Below are 16,227 nucleotides of genomic sequence, written 5' to 3' on the forward strand. Positions count from 1 at the left end.
AAATCAGCAGCGGACGACGTGACCACGTTTCTCGGTAGAATACCCGGAACCCGGCATGTTGATCATGGCCAATCCAGCGAAACGTAATCTATGGACAATCTGGCACACTTCAGCATGGCCAATCTACCGAACCTTCACATTTTTGGACTGTGGGAGGGACCTCGAGCAGGCACACACAGAAAACTGATGCAGACACCGGGAGAACGTCCAAATACCATATGTTTGGGACGAATATCGAATTTGCTATGTATTATATATTATAGAGTTTGCATAGTTATTTTTATAGAGCCTGGGTTAAAGTGTATATATCCTTGTTGCAGGAAAAGTATTATGGAACCAAGTTTCAGGCATCAAAACTGTGCATCTACGAAAGTTGTAACTCGAGAGTCATACAGTGTGGGCCATGATAGGTTCCAAACAGTTGACGACCTAGTGCATCGACAGTTATATCTTTTCTCAGCGGTAACGTGTGGCGCCGTGATCGTATAGTGGTTAGTACTCTGCGTTGTGGCCGCAGCAACCTCGGTTCGAATCCGAGTCACGGCAGTGATCAGTTGACGTGTTTTTCCCAAATTAACGGATGAGTAATTCTCAGTGTGAAGCACTCTTTAAAACGGGTTCACAGCTGAGTGCATGTTTCTGCTTCTGTTTGATGCTCCTGGATTCAAACAGTTGTGAATGCGAGAATCTCCTCAGCTCCCGATTTTATATTTTAACTGTCATCATCAAGCATACTCCTCCGGTTCTAGTCTTTTTGGAAGTGAAAACAGTCTCTCTCAATTTGCTGCATCAGCTTCTTCGGTCATTGCCCCAAAATGTTCATGTGTCGCAACCAAATACCCACTGAATCTTCTGTAAGGCGGAGAATAATCTTGATCTTGACAGTCTCCCCATATAAATGAATTGGAATGAATTGGATTGGATTTGCTTATTGTCACGTGTACCGAGGCACAGTGAAAAGTATTTTTCAGCGAGCAGCTCAATAGATCATTAAGTCCATTGGAAGGAAAGGGAAGAAAAGAAAATACATAATAGGGCAATGCAACATATACAATGTAACTACATACGCACTGGCATCGGATGAGGCATACAGGGTGTAGTGTTAATGAGGTAAGTCCATAAGAGAGTCATTTAAGAGTCGGGTGACAGTGGGGAAGAAGCTGCTTTTGAGTCTGTTCGTGCGTGTTCACATACGTCTGTATCTCCTGCCGGATGGAAGAAGTTGGAAGAGTGAGTACGCCGAGTGGGATGGATCTTTGATTATGCTGCCCGCTTTCCTCAGGCAGCGGGAGGTGATGATGGAGTCAGTGGTTGGGAGGCAGGTTCCTGTGATAGACTGGGCAGTGTTCACGACGCTCTGAACTTTCTTGCCGTCCTGGACCTAGCAGTTGCCGTACCATCTGTGATGCAGCCTGATAGGTTGCTTTCTATGGTGCATCTGTAAAAGATGCTAAGGGTTAATGTGGACATGCCGAATTTCCTTGCGGGGCACTGGTTTTGAGAACAACTGTGGAGAAGATGTTTTTAAAAAATATATATTTTATTGAAATTTTTCATTCACAATTTTTTCCCCTTACACATCAAACAAAAAGAAAAGTTAACAGTACAAGTAACATGATAACTACAATCTAATAAGGAGTAACTAACTAACATGGTAAACTAACCAAATAACATAAAATGAAACTTCCCCCCCCCCCCCTCCCTTCCCCCCCTCCCCCCTGGGTTGCTGCTGCTGGTCATCTATCTTCCCTCTAACATTCCGCTAGGTAGTCGAGGAACGGTTGCCACCGTCTGGTGAACCCTTGAGCCCATCCTCTCAGCGCAAACTTAATCTGCTCCAGTTTTATGAACCCCGCCATATCGTTTATTCAGGCCTCCAGTCTCGCTTCCTTCCACATGAGTAAAATCCTACGCCGGGCTACTAGGGACGCAAAGGCCACGACATCGGCCTCTTTCGCCTCCTGCACTCCCAGCTCATCTGCAACTCCAAATAAAGCTAACCCCCAGGCTGGTTTGACCCGGACCTTCACCACCTTCAAGATCACTCCCGTCACTCCCCTCCAATACCCCTCCAGTGCCGGACACAACCAAAACATATGCGTGTGGTTTGCCGGGCTTCCGCCGCACCTCCCACACTTGTCCTCCACTCCGAAGAACCTGCTCAACCTTGCTCCCGTTATGTGTGCTCTATGCAGCACCTTAAATTGAATCAGGCTAAGCCTGGCACACGAGGAAGAGGAATTTACCCTGCTTAGGGCATCAGCCCACAGACCCTCCTCTATCTCCTCCCCGAGCTCTTCTTCCCATTTTCCTTTCAGTTCGCCCACCGGCTCCTCCCCCTCTTCTCTCATCTCTCGGTATATCTCTGACACCTTGCCCTCCCCGACCCACACCCCCGAGAGCATTCTATCCTGGATCCCCTGTGTCGGGAGCAATGGAAATTCCCTCACCTGTTGTCTTGTGAACGCCCTCACCTGCATATACCTAAAGAAGTTTCCCCGGGGCAACTTATACTTTTCCACCAACGCACCCAAGCTCGCAAACGTCCCGTCTATAAATAAATCTCCCACCCTCCTAATTCCCAACTGGTGCCAGCTCTTGAATCCTCCATCCATTCTCCCTGGGGCAAACCTATGGTTGTTCCTAATTGGGGACCCCACCAAGGCTCCCAGCACACCTCTCTGTCGCCTCCATTGTCCTCAAATATTTAATGTTGCCGCCACCACTGTGTTTGTGGTAAATTATTTTGGTGAGAACGGTAGTGGCGCCGTCACCAGCGCCTCTAGACTCGTCCCTTTACAGGACTTCCTCTCTAATCTTTTCCACGCCACTCCCTCTCCTTCTATCATCCATTTACGGATCATCGCCACATTGGCGGCCCAGTAGTAGTCGCCCAAATTCGGCAGCGCCAGTCCCCCTCTGACTCTACTACGTTGTAAGAACCCCCTCCTTACCCTCGGAACTTTCCCTGCCCACACGAAGCTCGCGATGCTCCTGTCTTTTCTTTTAAAGAAGGCCTTAGTGATCAGTATAGGGAGACATTGGAATACAAATAGGAACCTCGGGAGGACCATCATCTTAATTGCCTGCACTCTGCCCGCCAGTGACAGTGGCTGCATGTCCCACCTCTTGCAGTCCTCTTCCATTTGTTCCACCAGTCGTGTCAGATTAAGTCTGTGCAATGTTCCCCAGCTCCTGGCTATCTGAATCCCCAGGTATCGAAAGTTTCTTTCCACTCTCCTTAAAGGCAGGCCATCTATCCCTCTACTCTGGTCCCCAGGGTGTATCACAAAAAGTTCACTCTTTCCCATGTTAAGCCTATATCCCGAGAAATCTTCTAACTCCCTCAATGTCTGCATGACCTCTGTCATCCCCCCCCACTGGGTCCGTCACATACAGCAGTAGGTCATCCGCGTAGAATGACACTCGGTGTTCTTCTCCCCCTCTAATCACCCCTCTCCATTTTCTGGAGTCTCTCAGCGCCATGGCCAGTGGTTCAATTGCCAACACGAACAGTAATGGAGATAGCGGGCATCCCTGTCTTGTTCCCCTGTATAGTCGGAAATACTCCGATCTTTGCCGACCCATGACCAGACTTGCCGTTGGGGCCCCATAGAGGAGTTTGACCCAGCTAACAAACCTGTCCCCGAACCCGAAACTCCTCAGCACCTCCTATAGATACTCCCACTCCACCCTATCAAATGCCTTCTCTGCATCCATTGTCGCCACTATCTCTGCCTCCCCCTCTGCTGGGGGCATCATTATCACCCCTAATAGCCATCGCACGTTGACATTTAGTTGTCTCCCCTTTACGAATCCTGTCTGGTCTTCGTGCACCACCCCCGGGACACAGTCCTCTATCCTCGCTGCCAGCACCTTTGCTAGCAATTTGGCGTCCACATTTAGTAGTGAAATAGGCCTATAGGACCCGCACTGCAGCGGATCGTTATCCCGCTTCAAAATTAGCGATATCATCGCCTCCGACATTGTCGGGGGTAGAGTTCCCCCTTCCCTGGCCTCGTTAAAAGTCCCCACCAACAGCGGGGCCAGCATGTCCACATATTTTCTATAAAATTCCACCGGGAACTCATCTGGTCCCGGGGCCTTCCCTGCCTGCATGTTCCCCATCCCCTTGGTAACCTCGACCACCCCAATTGGTGCCCCCAGGCCTTCCACCTCCTGCTCCTCCACCCATGGAACCTTAATTTGTCCAAAAGCTGCCACGGCTCTTCTTTTCCCTCCGGCGGTTGGGACCTATAAAGTCTTTCGTAAAAAGTCTTAAACACCTCGTTTATCTTCCCTGCTCTCCGCACCGTAGCTCCCTTTTCGTCTCTAATTCCCCCTATCTCCCTCGCCGCTGTCCTCTTTCACAGCTGATGGGCCAACAGGCGACTAGCCTTTTCCCCATATTCATATCTCATCCCCTGTGCCTTCCTCCACTGCACCTCCGCCCTCCTAGTGGTCAGCAGGTCGAACTCCGTCTGGAGTCGTCGTCGCTCCCTGTATAGTCCCTCCTCCGGGGCCTCTGCATATTCTTTATCCACCCTTAAAATCTCCCCCAGTAATCTTTCCCTTTCCTTGGCCTCTGTTTTCCCTTTATGGGCCCTGATGGAGATCAGCTCTCCTCTGACCACCGCCTTTAGTGCTTCCCATACCACTCCCACTCGGACCTCCCCGTCGTCATTGGCCTCCAGGTATCTCTCGATACATCCCCGCACCCTCCCTCATCCGCCAACAATCCCACATCTAATCGCCAGAGTGCACGCTGCTCCCTCTCCTCTCCTAGTTCTAGGTCCACCCAATGTGGGGCATGATCTGAGATAGCTATGGCTGAATACTCAATTTATTCCACCCTCGAGATCAACGACCTTCACAAAACAAAAAAATCTATCCGGGAGTACACCTTGTGAACATGGGAGAAGAAGGAGAACTCTCTGGCCTTCGGTCTAACAAATCGCCATGGATCCACTCCCCCCCATTTGGTCCATAAACCCCTTAAGCACCTTGGCCGCTGCCGGCCTTCTTCCGGTCTTAGATCTAGATCTATCTAACCCTGGGTCCAGCACGGTGCTGAAGTCTCCCCCCATTATCAAGTTTCCTACCTCCAGGTCCGGGATACATCCCAGCATCCGCTTCATGAATCCCGCATCATCCCAATTCGGGGCATATACGTTAACCAACACGACCTCCGTTCCCTCCAGTCTGCCACTCACCATCACATATCTGCCCCCTTCCTGTGTCGACTAGCCATCACCCTATCTATGCCAGTCCCACGTCCCGATTCCGCGCTCCCACCCGTTCCCCAGGTGGCGCATTCCAGCCCCGATCACCCTTTCTTTAACCAGTTCCTCTTTGATTTCTGCAGCAGCAACCCAGTTATCCTTCCCCCCTCCCCCCCCGCTAGATCCTCATCTAGCGTGATTGCTCCCCCCATATTACTTCCGAAAGTCAGCTGACTTCAACTGACCCTGGCTTCTCCCACTCACTCTTTGACCCCCCCTGTGTGGGGAAATCCCATCTACCTTGTGCCTATCTTCCCGCCATCACCTTTCTGGCGCGGGAACAAGGACAGTAGGCCCCATATTCTCTGTAGTTGTCCCGCCCCTTGTGACGCAGCTCCCTCTACCGCCCCTCTCCCATTCCTCATCCCCTGCCTAGGTCTCTTCTTTCCCCACACCGGCGCCCACATTTCTTAGTGTCCTCCCTTTCCCAATTTACATCCCAAAATACATCGACAGTGTCATTTCCCCTCTAAGATCAGTCCCTCAGTTCCAATCCAGTTTCTCGTCTTTAATAAAGGTCCATGCTTCTTCCGCCGTTTCGAAGTAGTGATGTCTCTCCTGGTACGTGACCCATAGTCGCGCCGGCTGCAGCATCCCGAACTTCACCTTCTTCTTGTGTAGCACCTCCTTGGCTCGATTAAAAATCACCCTCCTTCTCGCCACCTCCGCAGTCCAATCCTTGTACACCCGTACCACCGCATTCTCCCATCTACTACTCCGTACCTTTTTGGCCAATCTCAGAACCACTTCTCTATCATTGAAGCGATGAAATCGCACGATTGTCGCCCTAGGTGGTTCTCCCGCCTTTGGTCTCCTCGCAGGGACCCGATGAGCCCCATCCACATCCAAGGGGCCCGAAGGGGCCTCAGCTCCCATCAGCGAGCTTAGCATCGTGCTCACGTAAGCCCCGCAGTCCGCTCCTTCCACTCCCTCGGGGAGACCCAGGATCCGAAGGTTCTTCCTTTGTGCTCTGTTTTCTAGGGCCTCAATCCTTTCAATGCACTTTTTGTGGAGCGCCTCGTGCGTCTGTGTTTTGACCGCCAGGCCCAGGATCTCGTCTTCATTATCCGTCACCTTCTGCTCCACCACGCGGAGCTCCGTCTCCTGGGTCCTTTGTGCCTCCTTAAGCGCCTCAATTGACTGAAGCATCGGGGTCAGCACCTCCTTCTTAAGTAGCTCCACATACCTTCTTAAGAATTCGTCTTGATCGGGCCCCCATGTCACCTGGGCTTTCTCCGCCGCCATCTTGCTTCTTTTTTCCTCCTGTCCCTATCCTCGAGGATTCTTCGCGATGTAGCCACCTCCGCCGATATTCTTCTCTTTCGTTGGGGGGGGGGGGGACTCCCTGTTAACTCACCCCACACCGGGTTTCGTCCTGAAAAAATTCCCCGTTGGGGCTCTTAAAAGAGCCCGAAGGTCCGTTTGAGCTGGAGCCGCCGAAACGTGAGGCTTAGCTGGGCATCGCCGCAACCAGAAGTCCCGAGAAGATGTTGTTGTTCATTCTTACTGATTGTGGTCTGTTGGTCAGCAAATCGAGGATCCAGTTGCAGGGTGGAAAGCCAAGTCCTAGGTTTTGGAGCTTTGCTGTGAGCGTGGCTGGGATTGTGGTGTTGAAGGCGGAGCTGTAGTCAATAGATCGGAGTCTGATGTTGGAGTCCTTGCTTTCGAGATGCTCTAGGGATGAGTGTATACCTGACATCTGGTCATGATGCAATGAGGATGAGTGGGCCAATTTTCTGGAAATAGAGCCAATTGGCAGTGGAGAAAACGGAAATGAAGCGACACACGAAAATCAAGCACCAGTTTCGTGAATGTCGGGTAACATTTCGACAAACAGAATCCGGGGAGAACGAAGGCCGCTGGCGACTGATCAGCGACAGTCAAGACACATTTCCCTTGTTTAGAATGATTCGAGAAATTAACATATATTTAGAAACTAAGAAAACTGTCCTTACTGCACATAAGAAAAGACAGTTTCATTTTAGTTTCATTGCAAATATTTTGAGGCAAAAAATACCAAAATGGCTCGAATGTAGAACCTGGAGGCGCGTTATGTGACACAAAGTCACCCTCGCTTGAAACACAGCCTCCGTTCTCTCTCCACAGATGCTGTCATACCTGCTGAGATTGACCAGCCTTTTGCGCTTTTGTTCCAGATTGGTGCATCAGCAAGAATTTGCTGTTACGAAGAGGACAAGATGAGACTGTTTCCATCATGATTTGAGTTGTTTATTCATGCAGCAACAGCGTTTTCCGTTTCTGTGGCAGCTGTCGGTTAACACTTTCGGCTGTTAGCCGAATAATTGGTGGTTCGATTCCACGCAGAAACGAGATGTTGTCCCACCCCCGGATGAAGTGTTTTTTGTACTTCGTCCCTCTGTGGGATCAAATCCACCCACCTGGGTGCTTTTTACATTTCATACCACATTTATTTGATTTCTTTCCTCCTGTTCCAATATTAAACCCGCCAAATTCTGTCATTCTGATTTCAAACAGTCAGTTCACATCTAAAGTGAATCATTATTCATTTGAATTACCGGAGAGAGACATTCACCCCAACAGCAGCAGTGGGACGAAAGGGGCCTAGATTTTTCTCTGTGGATCTAAGAGAGTGAGATGGTGAATTAGAGGCGCTCCAAAGTGCAACTGATACGTGGGCGGAGAATTCAGCCGGGGAAATAGAGACAGAGCTTGTTAGCACTGACAATAATCAGGAATGAGAGAAAAGGAATACGGGGTGAAATGGATTCAAAAAGTCAGCAGCGGACGACGAGACCAAGTTTCTCGGTAGAATAACCGGAACCCGGCATGTTGATCATGGCCAATCCAGCGAAACGTAATCTATGGACAATCTGGCACACTTCAGCATGGCCAATCTACCGAACCTTCTCATTTTTGGACTGTGGGAAGGACCTCGATCAGGCACACACAGAAAACTCATGCAGACACCGGGAGAACGTCCAAATTCCATATGTTTGGGACGAATATCGAATTTGCTATGTATTATATATTATAGCAGTTGCATAGTTATTTTTATAGAGCCTGGGTTAAAGTGTATATATCCTTGTTGCAAGAAAATTATTATGGAACCAAGTTTCAGGCATCAAAACTGTGTATCTACGAAAGTTGTAACTCGAGAGTCGTACAGTGTGGGCCATGATAGGTTCCAAACAGTTGACGACCGAGGGCATCGACAGTTATAGCTTGCCTCGGCGGTAACGTGTAGCGCCGTGATCGTCTAGGAGTTAACACTCTGCGTTGTGGCCGCAGCAACCTCGGTTCGAGTTCCAGTCACGGCAGTGATCAATTGACGTGTTTTTCTTAAATGAACGGATGAGAAATTCTCTGTGTGAAGCACTCTTTAAAACGGGTTCACGGCTGAGTGCATGCTTTTGCTTCTGTTTGATGCTCCAGAATTCAAACAGTTGTGAAAGCGAGAATGTCCTCAGCTCCCGATTTTATATTTTAACTATCATCATCAAGCATACATCTCCGGTTCTAGTCTTTTTGGAAGTGAAAACAGTCTCTCTCAATAGGCGGCATCAGCTTCTTCGGTCATCGCCCCAAAATGTTCATGTGTCGCAACCAAATACCCACTGAATCTTCTGTAAGGCGGAGAATAATCTTGATCTTGATAGTCTCCCCATATAAATGAATTGGATTGGATTGGATTGGATTTGCTTATTGTCACGTGTACCGAGGTACATTGAAAAGTATTTTTCTGCGAGCAGCTCAATAGGTCATGAAGTCCATTGGTAGAAAAGGGAAGAAAAGAAAATATTTAATAGGGCAATGCAACATATACAATGTAACTACATACGCACTGGCATCGGATGAAGCATACAGGGTGCAGTGTTAATGAGGTAAGTCCATAAGAGGGTCATTTAGGAGTCTGGTGACAGTGGGGAAGAAGCTGCTTTTGTGTCTGTTCGTGCGTGTTCTCAGACGTCTGTATCTCCTGCCCGATGGAAGAAGTTGGAAGAGTGAGTACGCCGGGTGGGGTGGATCTTTGATTATGCTGCCCGCTTTCCTCAGGCAGCGGGAGGTGTAGATGGAGTCAATGGTTGGGAGGCAGGTTCCTGTGATGGACTGGGCGGTGTTCACGACGCTCTGAAGTTTCTTGCCGTCCTGGACCGAGCAGTTGCCGTACCAGGCTGTGATGCAGCCCGATAGGATGCTTTCTATGGTGCATCTGTAAAAGTTGCTAAGGGTTAATGTGGACATGCCGAATTTCCTTAGTTTCCTGAACAAGTATAGGTGCTGTTGTGCTTTCGTGGTGGTAGCGTCGACGTGGGTGGACCAGGACAGATCTTTGGAGCTGTGCACCTCAAGGAATTTCAATTTGGTGACCATCTCCACCTCGGCCCCGTTGATGCTCACAGGGGTGTGTACAGTACTTTGCTTCCTGAAGTCAATGAACAGCTGTTTAGTGTTGCTGGCATTGAGGGAGAGATTGTTGTCGCTACACCACTCCACTAGGTTCTCTATCTCCCGCCTGTATTCTGACTCGTCGTTATTCGACATCCTGCCCACTATTGTCGTATCGTCAGCAAACTTGTCGATAGAGTTGGAACCCAGTTTCGCCACGCAGTCGTCTGCGTACAGCGAGTAGAGTAGGAGGATAGGTACGCAGCCATGAGGGGCACCGGTGTTGAGAACAACTGTGCAGGAGATGTTGTTGTTCATTCTTACTGATTGTGGTCTGTTGGTCAGAAAATCGAGGATCCAGTTGCAGGGTGGAAAGCCAAGTCCTAGGTTTTGGAGCTTTGATATGAGCGTGGCTGGGATTGTGGTGTTGAAGGCGGAGCTGTAGTCAATAGATAGGAGTCTGATGTAGGAGTCCTTGCTTTCGAGATGCTCTCGGTATGAGTGTATACCTGACATCTGGTCATGATGCAATGAGGATGCGTGGGCCAATTTGCTGGAAATAGAGCCAGTTGGCAGTGGAGAAAACGGAAATGAAGCGACACACGAAAATCAAGCACCAGTTTCGTGAATGTCGGGTAACACTTCGATAAACAGAGTCCGGGGAGAACGAAGGCCGCTGGCGACTGATCAGCGACAGTCAAGACACATTTCCCTTGTTTAGAATGATTCGAGAAATTAACAGATATTTAGAAACTAAGAAAACTGTCCTTACTGCACATCAGAAAAGACAGTTTCATTTTAGTTTCAATGCGAATATCTTGAGGCAGAAAATACAACAGTGGCTCGAATGTAGAACCTGGAGGCGCGTTATGTGACACAAAGTCACCCTCGCTTGAAACACAGCCTCCGTTCTCTCTCCACAGATGCTGTCATACCTGCTGAGATTAACCAGCCTTTTGTGCTTTTGTTCCAGATTGGTGCATCAGCAAGTATTTGCTGTTACGAAGAGGACAAGATGAGACTGTTTCTATCATGATTTGAGTTGTTTATTCATGCAGGAACAGCATTTGCCTTTTCTGTGGCGCTATCGGTTAGCACGTTCGGCTGTTAACCGAAAATCATGTGGTTCGATTCCACCCAGCGACGAGATATTATCCCATCCCCGGATGAAGTGCTTTTTGTACATCGTCCCGCTGTGGGATCAAATGCACCCACCTTGGTGCTTTTTTCATTTCATGCCACATTTATTTGATTTCGTTCCTCCGGTTCCAATATTAAACACGCCACATTCTTTCATTCTGATTTCAAACAGTCAGTTCACATCTAAAGTGAATCAATATTCATTTGAATTACCAAAGAGAGACATTCACCCCAATAGCAACAGTGGGACGAATGGGGCCTAGAATTTTCTCTGTGGATCAAAGAGAGTGAGATGGTGAATTAGAGGCGCTCCAAAGTGCAACTGATACGTGGTCGGAGAATTCAGCCGGGGAAATAGAGAGAGAGCTTGTTAGCACTGACAATATTCAGGAATGAGAGGAAAGGGATACAGGGTGAAATGGATTCAAGAAATCAGCAGCGGACGACGTGACCAAGTTTCTCGGTAGAATACCCGGAACCCGGCATGTTGATAAAGGCCAATCCTGCGAAACTTAATCTATGGACAATCTGGCACACTTCAGCATGGCCAATCTACCGAACCTTCACATTTTTGGACTGTGGGAGGGACCTCGAGTAGGCACACACAGAAAACTGATGCAGACACCGGAAGAACGTCCAAATGCCATATGTTTGAGACGAATATCGAATTTGCTATGTATTATATATTATAGCGGTTGCATAGTTATTTTTATAGAGCCTGGGTTAAAGTGTATATATCCATGTTGCAGGAAAATTATTATGGAACCAAGTTTCAGGCATCAAAACTGTGTATCTACGAAAGTTGTAACTCGAGAGTCATACAGTGTGGGCCATGATAGGTTCCAAACAGTTGACGACCTAACGCATCGCCAGTCATAGCTTGCCTCAGCGGTAAAGTGTGGCGCCGTGATCGTATAGTGGTTAGTACTCTGCGTTGTGGCCGCAGCAACCTCGGTTCAAATCCGAGTCATGGCAGTGACCAGTTGACCTGTTTTTCTTAAATGAACGGATGAGTAATTCTCTGTGTGAAGCACTCTTTAAAACGGGTTCACAGCTGAGTGCATGCTTCTGCTTCGGTTTGATGCTCCAGAATTCAAACAGTTGTGAATGCGAGAATGTCCTCAGCTCCCGATTTTATATTTTAACTATCATCATCAAGCATACTCCTCCGGTTCTAGTCTTTTTGGAAGTGAAAACAGTCTCTCTCAATTTGCTGCATCAGCTTCTTCGATAATCGCCCCAATATGTTCATGTGTCGCAACCAAATACCCACTGAATCTTCTGTGAGGCGGAGAATAATCTTGATCTTGATAGTCTCCCCATATAAATGAATTGGATTGGATTGAATTGGATTTGCTTATTGTCACGTGTACCGAGGTACATTGAAAAGTATTTTTTTTCTGCGAGCAGCTCAATAGATCATGAAGTCCATTGGTAGAAAAGGGAAGAAAAGAAAATATTTAATAGGGCAATGCAACATATACAATGTAACTATATACGCACTGGCATCGGATGAAGCATACAGGGTGCAGTGTTAATGAGGTAAGTCCATAAGAGGGTCATTTAGGAGTCTGGTGACAGTGGGGAAGAAGCTGCTTTTGAGTCTGTTCGTGCCTGTTCTCAGACGTCTGTATCCCCTGCCCGATGGAAGAAGTTGGAAGAGTGAGTACGCCGGGTGGGGTGGATCTTTATTATGCTGCCCGCTTTCCTCAGGCAGCGGGAGGTGTAGATGGAGTCAATGGTTGGGAGGCAGGTTCCTGTGATGGACTGGGCGGTGTTCACGACGCTCTGAAGTTTCTTGCCGTCCTGGACCGAGCAGTTGCCGTACCAGGCTGTGATGCAGCCCGATAGGATGCTTTCTATGGTGCATCTGTAAAAGCTGCTAAGGTTAATGTGGACATGCCGAATTTCCTTAGTTTCCTGAACAAGTATAGGTGCTGTTGTGCTTTCGTGGTGGTAGCGTCGACGTGGGTGGACCAGGACAGATCTTTGGAGCTGTGCACCTCAAGGAATTTCAAATTGGTTACCATCTCCAGCTCGGCCCCGTTGATGCTCACAGGGGTGTGTACAGTACTTTGCTTCCTGAAGTCAATGAACAGCTGTTTAGTGTTGCTGGCATTGAGGGACAGATTGTTGTCGCTACACCACTCCACTAGGTTCTCTATCTCCCGCCTGTATTCTAACTCGTCGTTATTCGAGACCATGCCCACTATTGTCGTATCGTCAGCAAACTTGTAGATAGAGTTGGAACCCAGTTTCGCCACGCAGTCGTCTGCGTACTGCGAGTAGAGTAGGAGGATAAGTCTGCAGCCATGAGGGGCAACGGTGTTGAGAACAACTGTGGAGGAGATGTTGTTGTTCATTCTTACTGATTGTGGTCTGTTGGTCAGAAAATCGAGGATCCAGTTGCAGGGTGGAAAGCTAAGTCCTAGGTTTTGGCGCTTTGATATGAGCGTAGCTGGGATTGTGGTGTTGAAGGCGGAGCTGTAGTCAATAGACAGGAGTCTGATGTAGGAGTCCTTGCTTTCGAGATGCTCTAGGGATGAGTGTATACCTGACATCTGGTCATGATGCAATGAGGATGAGTGGGCCAATTTTCTGGAAATAGAGCCAGTTGGCAGTGGAGAAAACGGAAATGAAGCGACACACGAAAATCAAGTACCAGTTTCGTGAATGTCGGGTAACACTTCGACAATCAGAATCCGGGGAGAACGAAGGCCACTGGCGACTGATCAGCGACAGTCAAGACACATTTCCCTTGTTTAGAATGATTCGAGAAATTAACAGATATTTAGAAACTAAGAAAACTGTCCTTACTGCACATCAGAAAAGACAGTTTCATTTTAGTTTCATTGCGAATATCTTGAGGCAGAAAATACAACAATGGCTCGAATGTAGAACCTGGAGGCGCCTTATTTGACACAAAGTCACCCTCGCTTGAAACACAGCCTCCGTTCTCTCTCCACAGATGCTGTCATACCTGCTGAGATTAACCAGCCTTTTGTGCTTTTGTTCCAGATTGGTGCATCAGCAAGAATTTGCTGTTACGAAGAGGACAAGATGAGACTGTTTCCATCATGATTTGAGTTGTTTATTCATGCAGGAACAGCATTTGTCTTTTCTGTGGCGCTATCGGTTAGCACGTTCGGCTGTTAACCGAAAATCAGGTGGTTCGATTCCACCCAGCGACGAGATATTATCCCACCCCCGGATGAAGTGCTTTTTATACATCGTCCGTCTGTGGGATCAAATCCACCCACCTTGGTGCTTTTTACATTTCATGCCACATTTATTTGATTTCTTTCCTCCGGTTCCAATATTAAACACGCCACATTCTTTCATTCTGATTTCAAACAGTCAGTTCACATCTAAAGTGAATCAATATTCATTTGAATGACCAAAGAGAGACATTCACCCCAATAGCAACAGTGGGACGAATGGGGCCTAGAATTTTCTCTGTGGATCGAAGAGAGTGAGATGGTGAATTAGAGGCGCTCCAAAGTGCAACTGATACGTGGTCGGATAATTCAGCCGGGGAAATAGAGAGAGAGCTTGTTAGCACTGACAATATTCAGGAATGAGAGGAAAGGGATACAGGGTGAAAAGGATTCAAGAAATCAGCAGCGGACGACGTGACCAAGTTGCTCGGTAGAATACCCGGAACCCGGCATGTTGATCATGGCCAATCCTGCGAAACTTAATCTATGGACAATCTGGCACACTTCAGCATGGCCAATCTACCGAACCTTCACATTTTTGGACTGTGGGAGGGACCTCGAGCAGGCACACACAGAAAACTGATGCAGACACAGGGAGAACGTCCAAATACCATATGTTTGAGACGAATATCGAATTTGCTATGTATTATATATTATAGCGGTTGCATAGTTATTTTTATAGAGCCTGGGTTAAAGTGTATATATCCTTTTTGCAGGAAAATTATTATGGAACCAAGTTTCAGGCATCAAAACTGTGTATCTACGAAAGTTGTAACTCGAGAGTCATACAGTGTGGGCCATGATAGGTTCCAAACATTTGCGACCTAGTGCATCGACAGTTATAGCTTGCCTCAGCGGTAACGTGTAGCGCCGTGATCGTATAGTGGTTAGTACTCTGCGTTGTGGCCGCAGCAACCTCGGTTCGAATCCGAGTCACGGCAGTGACCAGTTGGCGTGTTTATCTTAAATGAACGGATGAGTAATTCTCTGTGTGAAGCTTTCTTTAAAACGGGTTCACAGCTGAGTGCATGCTTCTGCTTCTGTTTGATGCTCCAGAATTCAAACAGCTCCCGATTTTATATTTTAACTGTCATCATCAAGCATACTCCTCCGGTTCTAGTCTTTTTTTAAGTGAAAACAGTCTCTCTCAATTTGCTGCATCAGCTTCTTCGGTCATCGCCCCAAAATGTTCATCTGTCGCAACGAAATACCCACTGAATCTTCTGTAAGACGGAGAATAATCTTGATCTTGATAGTCACCCCATATAAATGAATTGGATTGGATTGGATTTGCTTATTGTCACGTGTACCGAGGTACATTGAAAAGTATTTTTCTGCGAGCAGCTCAATAGATCATGAAGTCCATTGGTAGAAAAGGGAAGAAAAGAAAATACATAATAGGGCAACGCAACATATACAATGTAACTACATACGCACTGGCATCGGATGAAGCATACAGGGTGTAGTGTTAATGAGGTAAGTCCATAAGAGGGTCATTTTGGAGTCTGGTGACAGTGGGGAAGAAGCTGCTTTTGAGTCTGTTCGTGCGTGTTCTCAGACGTCTGTATCTCCTGCCCGATGGAAGAAGTTGGAAGAGTGAGTACGCCGGGTGGGGTGGATCTTTGATTATGCTGCCCGCTTTCCTCAGGCAGTGGGAGGTGTAGATGGAGTCAATGGTTGGGAGGCAGGTGCCTGTGATGGACTGGGGGGTGTTCACGATGCTCTGAAGTTTCTTGCCGTCCTGGACCGAGCAGTTGCCGTACCAGGCTGTGATGCAGCCCGATAGGATGCTTTCGATGGTGCATCTGTAAAAGTTGCTAAGGGTTAATGTGGACATGCCGAATTTCCTTAGTTTCCTGAACAAGTATAGGTGCTGTTGTGCTTTCGTGGCGGTTGCGTCGACGTGGGTGGACCAGGACAGATTTTTGGAGCTGTGCACCTCAAGGAATTTCAAATTGGTAAACATCTCCACCTCGGCCCCGTTGATGCTCACAGGGGTGTGTACAGTACTTTGCTTCCTGAAGTCAATGACCAGCTGTTTAGTGTTGCTGGCATCGAGGGAGAGATTGTTGTCGCTACACCACCCCACTAGGTTCTCTATCTCCAGCCTGTATTCTGACTCATCGTTATTCGAGATCCTGCCCACTATTGTCGTATCGTCAGCAAACTTGTAGATAGAGTTGGAACCCAGTTTCGCCACGCAGTCGTCTGCGTCCAGC

At 48.0% G+C, this 16,227-nt stretch overlaps 3 non-coding genes across 3 annotated transcripts; all 3 read left to right on the plus strand.

The window, feature by feature from the left end:
• Positions 1-474: 474 nt before the first annotated feature.
• Positions 475-546, plus strand: trnah-gug (transfer RNA histidin (anticodon GUG)). Its single transcript has one exon. It is a non-coding gene; the product is annotated as a tRNA-His (tRNA).
• Positions 547-11,693: 11,147 nt separating this feature from the next.
• On the plus strand, positions 11,694-11,765 carry trnah-gug (transfer RNA histidin (anticodon GUG)). Its single transcript has one exon. It is a non-coding gene; the product is annotated as a tRNA-His (tRNA).
• A 3,112-nt stretch (positions 11,766-14,877) lies between these two features.
• trnah-gug (transfer RNA histidin (anticodon GUG)) lies at positions 14,878-14,949 on the plus strand. The gene has a single exon. It is a non-coding gene; the product is annotated as a tRNA-His (tRNA).
• Positions 14,950-16,227: the final 1,278 nt, after the last annotated feature.

The sequence above is a fragment of the Scyliorhinus torazame genome, chromosome 14 (genome assembly GCF_047496885.1).
Source record: "Scyliorhinus torazame isolate Kashiwa2021f chromosome 14, sScyTor2.1, whole genome shotgun sequence".
Lineage (NCBI taxonomy): Eukaryota > Metazoa > Chordata > Chondrichthyes > Carcharhiniformes > Scyliorhinidae > Scyliorhinus > Scyliorhinus torazame.